Here is an 8,390-nt window from a genome sequence, read left to right as displayed (position 1 = left end):
CTAATTATTGACTATTCCAGACCATAAGAAAGACAGCACACTAATTTTCTATAAAGCTAGTGAATCTATAAAGCTAGCGTAGAAAATTTTAGCAAATGCTAGTAGAAAAATTTTTTAAACTCTGCAGACTAATCTTATTTATGAATACTAGTACAAAAATCCTAAGTAAAATTACTAGAGTACAAGTTAGAAATTTCTTAGTTATAAGTGGCATACAATTCTATACTACTAAATCCTGGCTTAAGCAGAAGGGGGATTCAGGGTTGCATGTAATGAAGTAGGGGTAGATGAGGCTTCGGGCATGACTAAAAACAGAAGTTCAAACTGTCAGGATTAGTTTTTCTGTTTCTCCATCTCTCAGTTATAATTCTGCATTGAGTAAAAGCTGAATAGGTAATTCAAACCAAGCTGCTTACTATAGACAACGTTAAAAGCTGGTCAAAATATAAAGCACCATCACTGTAAAAGTATCACAGAACTAACAAGATAGTGAGGAACTGCTGGAATGAAATTCTGGGAAAAGACAGGAATCCTGAAAAGTGGAGGTGGGCCTATCAATTAGGTTTACCTCTGTTCTGCTTACATTTGCCAAAGCAAAGAGGTACCTAAGATGCTGGGCTGTACCTTTTGAGGTTTGGGGACAAACGGGACAAATGTTGGAGTTCAGGGCACACTGAGGATGAGAACTCTGATAAACCATAGCCCATTTGTTTTGCCAGGAAGGCAGAAACCACTTCACGTATTTACAACAGGAGGAACATATTGCAGGGAACTGGCACACTGGTGATGGAGGAGCTGAAATCCAAATGGGATACCATAGATTAATAAGAGCAAGATGCCACAATCTTTTCTGGGTTGGAGATACAGAAGTAAGAGGCAATGTCACTGGAGCTCAGGGGTCACCTAGTGGAAGCTAGAACTGTAGCAGGCCTGTCCAGTTGGAGCCACAGAGAAAATGGAGCTACTGCCAGAGAAGCTGCCCAAAGCAGAGAGAAATGCCCTGGCCTCTTTCTTCCTCCCAACCATGGAGGCTTTTCTCCAAGAGGCTGGGAGCCAGGGAAGGTAGAAGAAAAGTCTTGAAGGCAAACATGGCCAGGAGAGCACAGACCCCAAAAGCTGCACCCCAGGGATGAGAATGAACCAGAACTAAAGCATCCCCTTCCATTATAGCTTATTAAACTACTGTTCCATTTTAAATGCAGATGACTCAAGGCATCAAGTCACTATATTCATAGCAGAATACAAGTTAGAACATCTGGAACTATGTTAGAAGACGTAACTTTGTGATTGATAAGATGACTGGCCCAGTATCACACATTTTCCCCACCTTTGCTCCTGACTGTATATTCATAGAGCCGTGTATTTACCATGTTGCATCTTAGATATCTATAGAAAAAATTTCTCAGGGTTTTTTAAAGTTGCAATAAAAAACACACAACATAGGGACTTCCATGGTGGCACAGTGGTTAAGAATCCGCCTGCCAATGCAGGGGACACGGGTTCGATCTCTGGTTCGGTAAGATCCCACATGCCGCAGAGCAACGAAGCCCGTGTGCCACAACTACTGAGCCTGCATGCCACAACTACTGAGCCCGTGTGTTGCAACTACTGAAGCCTGCACGCCTAGAGCCCAAGCGCCACACAAGAGAAGCCACTGCAATGAGAAGCCCACGTACTGCAACAAAGTGTAGCCCCCACTCGCCACAACCAGAGATAGTCCACGCACAGGAACAAAGACCCAATACAGCCAAAAATAAATAAAATTTTAAAAACCCCACAACATAAAATTTACCATCTTAACCTTTTTAACAGTATATTTTAACTGTATAGTTCAGTAATGTTAAGTATAATGTTAAGTATTTTAACTGTATAGTTCAGTAATGTTAAGCATATTCACTTTGTTGTACAACAGATCTTCAGAACTTTTTCATCTTACAAAACTGAAACTCCATACCCCTTAAACAAGAACTTTCCATTTCCCTCCTCCCCTCAGTCCCTAGTGACCACCATTTTACTTTCTGTTTCTGTGAATTCTCCAGAGATTTTATGTGCACACACGTGTGCACGCACTTAAATGCAGACATTAAATCAAATATGATAAGATGTTAACATTTGTTGAATCCACATGGTGTCAATACAGAGTACATTGTACTATCTTTTTCAACTTTCTTATGTGAAATTTTTCTTAATAAAAAGATAAATAAAAATTTATTAAATGATTAGGCAAAACAGAAATAGTAAATAAAAATAGACATTTTCAGGCAAACAAAAACTGAAAGATTTTGCCACCAGATGTTCTGGAAGAGGGAAAATGATACCAGATAATAGGTCAACTATACAGGAAGTAATGAAGAGCAGTGTAAATGATGTATGCTGTTGTGGAAATAATAATGTCACTGATACTAGAGATGAGCATAATGTATTATTTGAGGGTAGAAATGACCCAGTTTTTAATTCAATGAATGCCTAAGATGAAGAAATTTCTCTACACATGCTGGTGATGAAAAATCTTTGTGCTCTAAAGGTTGTGATTGCCCAAGGTTTTAGGATGAAGATGAAAACTTTTCAATGCTAAAATAAAAGTAAAAGTATCATACGGCAGCTCCTCCAAAAATTAAAAATATTACCATATGATCCAGCAATTCCACTTTTGGGTATATATCTAAAAGAATTGAAAGTAGGGTCCTGAAGACATATTTGTACATAGCATATATAATTCATAGCTGGGTTATTCACATTAGCCAAGAGGTAGAAGCAACCAGTGTCCATTGGCAGATGAATGGATAAACAAAATGTGGCATATACATGCTATGAAATATTATTCAGTCATAAAAAGGAAGGAAATTCTGACACTATAACATGAATGAAACTTAAAGATATTATGCTCAGTAAATAAGCCAGACACATAAGGACAAATATTGTATGATTCCACAGTATGAAAAGGCAATCTACAGAATGGGAGAAAATATTTGTAAACTATATCTGATAAGGGGTTAATAAAGTATATAAGGAACTTATACAATTAATTCAATAGCAAAAAGAATAACCTGATTAAGAAATGGGCAAAAGACTTGAATAGACATTTTTCCAAAGAAGATATACAAATGGTTAATAAGTATATGAAAAGGTGCTCAACATCACTAATCATCAGGGAAATGCAAATCAAAACCACAGTGAGATATCACCTCACATCTGTTAGAATGGCCAATATAAAAAAGACAAAAGAAAACAAGTATTGGTGAGAGAATGGAACCCTTGTACACTGTTGGAAATGTAAATTGGTACAGACTTTATAGATACACTGTGGAGTTTCCTTAAAAAATTAAAAATAGAACTACTATATGATCCAGAAATCCCACTTATGGATATATATCCAAGGGAAATAAAAACAGGATCTCAAAGAGATATCTGCACTCCCATGTCCATTGCAGCATTATTCACAATAGCCAATTTATGGAAAAAATCTAAGTGTTATGATATCTATATATAAAATGGAATATTATTCAGCCATGAAAAAGAAGGAAATCCTGCTGTTTGGGTCAACAAGGATGAACCTGGAAGGCATTATGCTAAGTGAGAAAAGCCAGGTAGAGAAAGACAAATACTGGATGGTATCGCCCATATGTGAAATCTAAAAAAAGAAAAGAAAAGCTGAGCTAATAGAAATAGAGAGTAGAATATGTTACCAGGGGCTAGGAGGTGGGGATAGGGGAAGATGTTGGACAAAGTGTACAAACATTTGATCATAAGATGGGTAAGTTCTGAGGATCTACCATACAGCATGCTAACTATAGTTAATACTACTGCATTGTATACTTGAATTTGCTAAGAGAGTAGATCTTAAGCATTCTTACACACAAAAAAGGTAACTGTGAGGTGATGTGTTAATAACTTGATTGTGGTAATCATTTCACAATGTGTGTATATATTAAATCACCAAGTTGTATACTTTAAATATATATAATTTTATTTGTCCATTATACCTCAATAAAGCTGGGAAAAATGGTTAAGATAGTAAATATTATTTTATATGCATACCACCACACTTAAAAATAAATAATAATAATAAAAGTAATACTTCTAGTTATATCTCTAGTAGTGAGTAAGTATTGATTTGTTATTATTACTTAAACTATACATATTAAAAATATGTTGTACGTATGATATGCTTCATGATAACAATTTTCAGAAAACTAATAATTTATAAAGATGCCAATTTCCCCTAATTTATAAATTTATCAAGATCCCAACAAATATAACTACATGGTTCCTTTATTTGATTGTTTTTTGAAGTAGACAACATGATTCCTTAGTTCATATGGGAAAATATAAATGTAAAAAGACACAGAAAATCTCTGAAAAAGAAAAGCAACTAGGAGGAAATTTTTGCTCAGTGTTTTTAATGTTAAACGGTGTTGGGCTTTGTGAAATGGTTTTACGCATCAATTGAGATGATCATGTGGTTTTTTCCCCTTTAATTATCTTAATATAAACTATATTAATTTGTGTGTTGAACCACTCTTGCATTTCTGGGATATTTCCTACTTGGTCATAGGTATAATCATTTTAATACACTACTGGATTAGTTTGCTGTTATTTTGCTGAGGATTTTTGGATCTATATTTGTATGGGATGTTGATCTGTTGTTTTTGTTTCTCGTGATATTTTTGTCTGGCTTTAGTATTGGGATAATGCTAACCTCATAGAATGAGTTCCAAAATGTTCCTTCCTCTTCTATTTTTGGAAGGATTTGAAAAGGATTGGAGTTAATTCTGCTTTGAATGTTTGGTAGGATTCACTAGTGCAGCCATCTGGTCCTGGACTTTTCTCTGTTGGGAGGTTTTTATTACAAATTCTATCTCTTTATTGTTATAGGACTGTTCAGATATTCCATGCTTCTTGAGTCGGTATCTATAGTTTGTGTGTTTCTAGGAATTTGTCTATTCATCTAAGTTATCTATTTTGTTGGCAAACAATTGTTCATAATATTCCCTTATAATTCTTTTTATTTCTGTAATGTCAATACTAATGTCTCCACTTTCATTTCAGATTTTTTAGTAATTTGAGTATGCTTTCATTTTTCATAGTCAGTCTAGCTAATATTTTGTCAATTTTATTGATTTTTTCAAAAAACCAACTTCAATGTCTGTTGATTTTCTCCATTCTCTCTTTCATTTATCTCTACTCTAATCTTTATTATTACCTTCCTTCTGCTATCTTTGGATTTAGTTTTCTATTCTTATTCTAGTTCCTTAAAATCAAGTAAAGAATTTGAGACCTTTCTTCTTTTTTAACATAGGCATTCACAGCTATAAAATTTCCCCTGAGCACTACTTTCACTAAATCTCATAAGTTTTGCTGTTTTTTTATTCAGCAAAGTATTTTCTAATTTCTTCTTTGAATCCTTGATTGTTTAAGAGTGTGATGTTAATTTCCACATAGTTGTGAATTTCCAATTTTATTTCTGTTATTGATTTCTAGTTTCATACTATTGTGGATAGAGAAGATATTTTGAATGATCTCAATCTTTTTAAACTTATAAGACTTGTTTTGTGGCCTAACATGTCTATCCTGGAGAATGTTCCATGTACACTTGGGAAGAATGTGTATTCTGGTGTTGCTGGGAACAATGTTCTATATATTTTTTTAGGTCTAGTTGGTTTAAAGTGTTGTTAAAGTCCTCTATATCTTTATAATTTATCAGTTGGTCTAGCCATTATTAAGAGTGAATTATTGACTTCTCCAACTATTTTTGTAGAAGAGTCTATTTCTCCTTTTAAGTCTGTCAATTTTTGCTTTGTGTTTTTTGGGGGTGGCTTTGTTATTTGGTGTATATATGTTTACCATTGTTATATCTTCTCAATAAATTGACTATTTTATCAATATATAATGACTTTTTTTGTCTCGTAATATTTTTTCTTAAAGCCTACTTTGTTTCATATTCCCAAACTGAAACTCTACCCATTAAACAATAACTCCCCATTCCCCCTTTCCTCAGCTCCTGGTAACAATTATTTTAGTTTCTGTCTCTATGAATTTATTTTTTCTAGGTACATCACATAAGTCAAATCAGACAGTATTTGTCCTTTTGTGTCTGGATTATTTCACTTAGCATAATATAGTCAAGGTTTATACATGATGCAGTGTGTATCAGAATTTCATTCCTTGTAGAACATTTTTTATTGAAGTATAGTTGATTTACAATGTTGTGCCAATCTCTACTGTACAGAAAAGTGACTCAGTTTGACACATACATACATTCTTTTTAAAAATTTATTTATTTTAGTTATTTTTGACTGCATTGGGTCTTCGTTGCTGTATGCGGGCTTTGTCTAGTTGTGGCAAGCAGAAGCTACTCTTCATCATGGTGCGCAGGCTTCTCATTGCAGTGGCCTCTCTTGTTGCAGAGAACAGGCTCTAGGCATGTGGGCTTCAGTAGTTGCGGTGCAGAGACTCAGTAGTTGTGGCTCACAGGCTTAGTTGCTCTGCAGCATGTGGGATCTTCCCAAACCAGGGCTCAAACCTGTGTCCCCTGCATTGGCAGGCAGATTCTTAACTACTGCTCCACCAGGGAAGCCCCCATACATTCTTTTTTAAAATATTCTTTTCCATTATGGTTTATCACAGGATAATGAATATAGTTCCCTGTGCTATACATTACGACCTTGCTGTTTATCCATTCTAAATGTAATAGTCCTCATCTACCAACCCCAAACTCCCAGTCCATCCCTCTCCATCCCCCTGCCCCTTGGCAACCACAAGTCAGTTTTCTATGTCTATGAATCTATTTCTGTTTTGTAGACATGTTAATTTGTGCCATATTTTAGATTCCATATGTAAGTGATATCATACAGTATCTGTCTCTTTCTGATTTACTTAGTATGATAATCTCTAGTTGCATCCATGTTGCTGCAAATGGCATTATTTTGTTTTTTTATGGCTGAGTAGTATTCCATCGTATATATGTACCACATCTTCTTTATTCATTAATCTGTTGATGGACATTTAGGTTGTTTCCATGTTTTGGCTATTTTGAACAGTGCTGCTATGAACATAGGGGTGCATGTATCTTTTTGAATTATAGTTTTGTCTGGGTATATTGTCAGGAGTGGGATTGCTGGATCATATGGTAATTCTATTTTTAGCTTTCTGAGGAACCTCCATACTGTTTTCTGTAGTGGCTGTATCAATTTACATTCCCACCAACAGTGCAGGAGGGTTCCCTTTTCTCCACCCCTCTCCAGCATTTGTTATTTGTAGACTTTTTAATGATGGCCATTCTGACAGGTGTGAGGAGGTACGTCATTGTAGTTTTGATTTGCATTTCTCTAATAATTAGTGATGTTGAGCATCTTTTCATGTGCTTACTGGCCATCTGTAAGAATTTCATTCCTTTTTAAGGCTGACTGTTATTTAATCATATGTACATACCACATTTTTGTTTATCTATTGATTGGTCAATGGAAATTTGAGCTGTTTCCACCTTTTGGCTATTGTGAATAATGCTGCTATGAACATTGGTATACAAATGTCTGAATCTCTGCTTTCAATCTTTTTGGATTTGTACCTAGAAGTGGAACTGCTGGATCATATGGTCATTCTATATTCAATTTTCTTAGGAACTGCCATACTATTATATTTTCCTGCACCACTTTACATTTCCACCAGCAATACACAAGGATTCCAATTTCTCCACCTCTGCACTGACGCTTGTTAATTTCTGTTTTTGTTTATTATTATAAAACAATATCCATCTTAATTGTTATGAAGTGGTATCTCATTGTGGTTTTGATTTGCTCTTCTCTAATGATTAGTGATGTTGACTATGTTTTCATTTGTTTATTGGCCATTAGTGTATCTTCTTTAGAGGAATGTCTAATCAAGTAATTTGCCCCATGCATTTGTCTTTTAAAGTATATAGGAAGAAAAGGACAAGGTTCAAGCCAAAAATACAATGCTGACTCTTATTTTTTCTTATATCATACCTTTACCAGTGTTCTTTATCTCTTTGTATGGTGTTAGGTTACTATCATTTTTTTTTTCAGACTATATGACTCACTTTAGCATTTCTCATAGTGCAGGTGTACTAGTGACAATTCTCTCAGCTTTTGTTTTTCAAGGAATGTCTATTTTCTTGCTGGATATAGAATCCTTGGTGGGCATTTTTTCCTTCAGCACTTTAAATATGTCTCTCACTGCCTTCTGGCATCCATGGTTTCTGATGAAAAATCAGTTGTTAGTCTCATTGAGGATCTCTTGTACATGCTGAGTCACTTCTCTTTTGCTGTTTTCAGTATTCTCTTTGTCTTTCAACAGTTTGATTATAATTTGTCTCAGTGTGAGTCTCTTTGAATTTATCCAGTTTGGGTTTCTTTGAGATTCTTGGATGT

This window comes from Kogia breviceps, chromosome X (genome assembly GCF_026419965.1).
Source record: "Kogia breviceps isolate mKogBre1 chromosome X, mKogBre1 haplotype 1, whole genome shotgun sequence".
In the NCBI taxonomy this organism is placed as follows: Eukaryota; Metazoa; Chordata; class Mammalia; order Artiodactyla; family Physeteridae; genus Kogia; species Kogia breviceps.
This window is presented reverse-complemented; position numbering follows the sequence as displayed.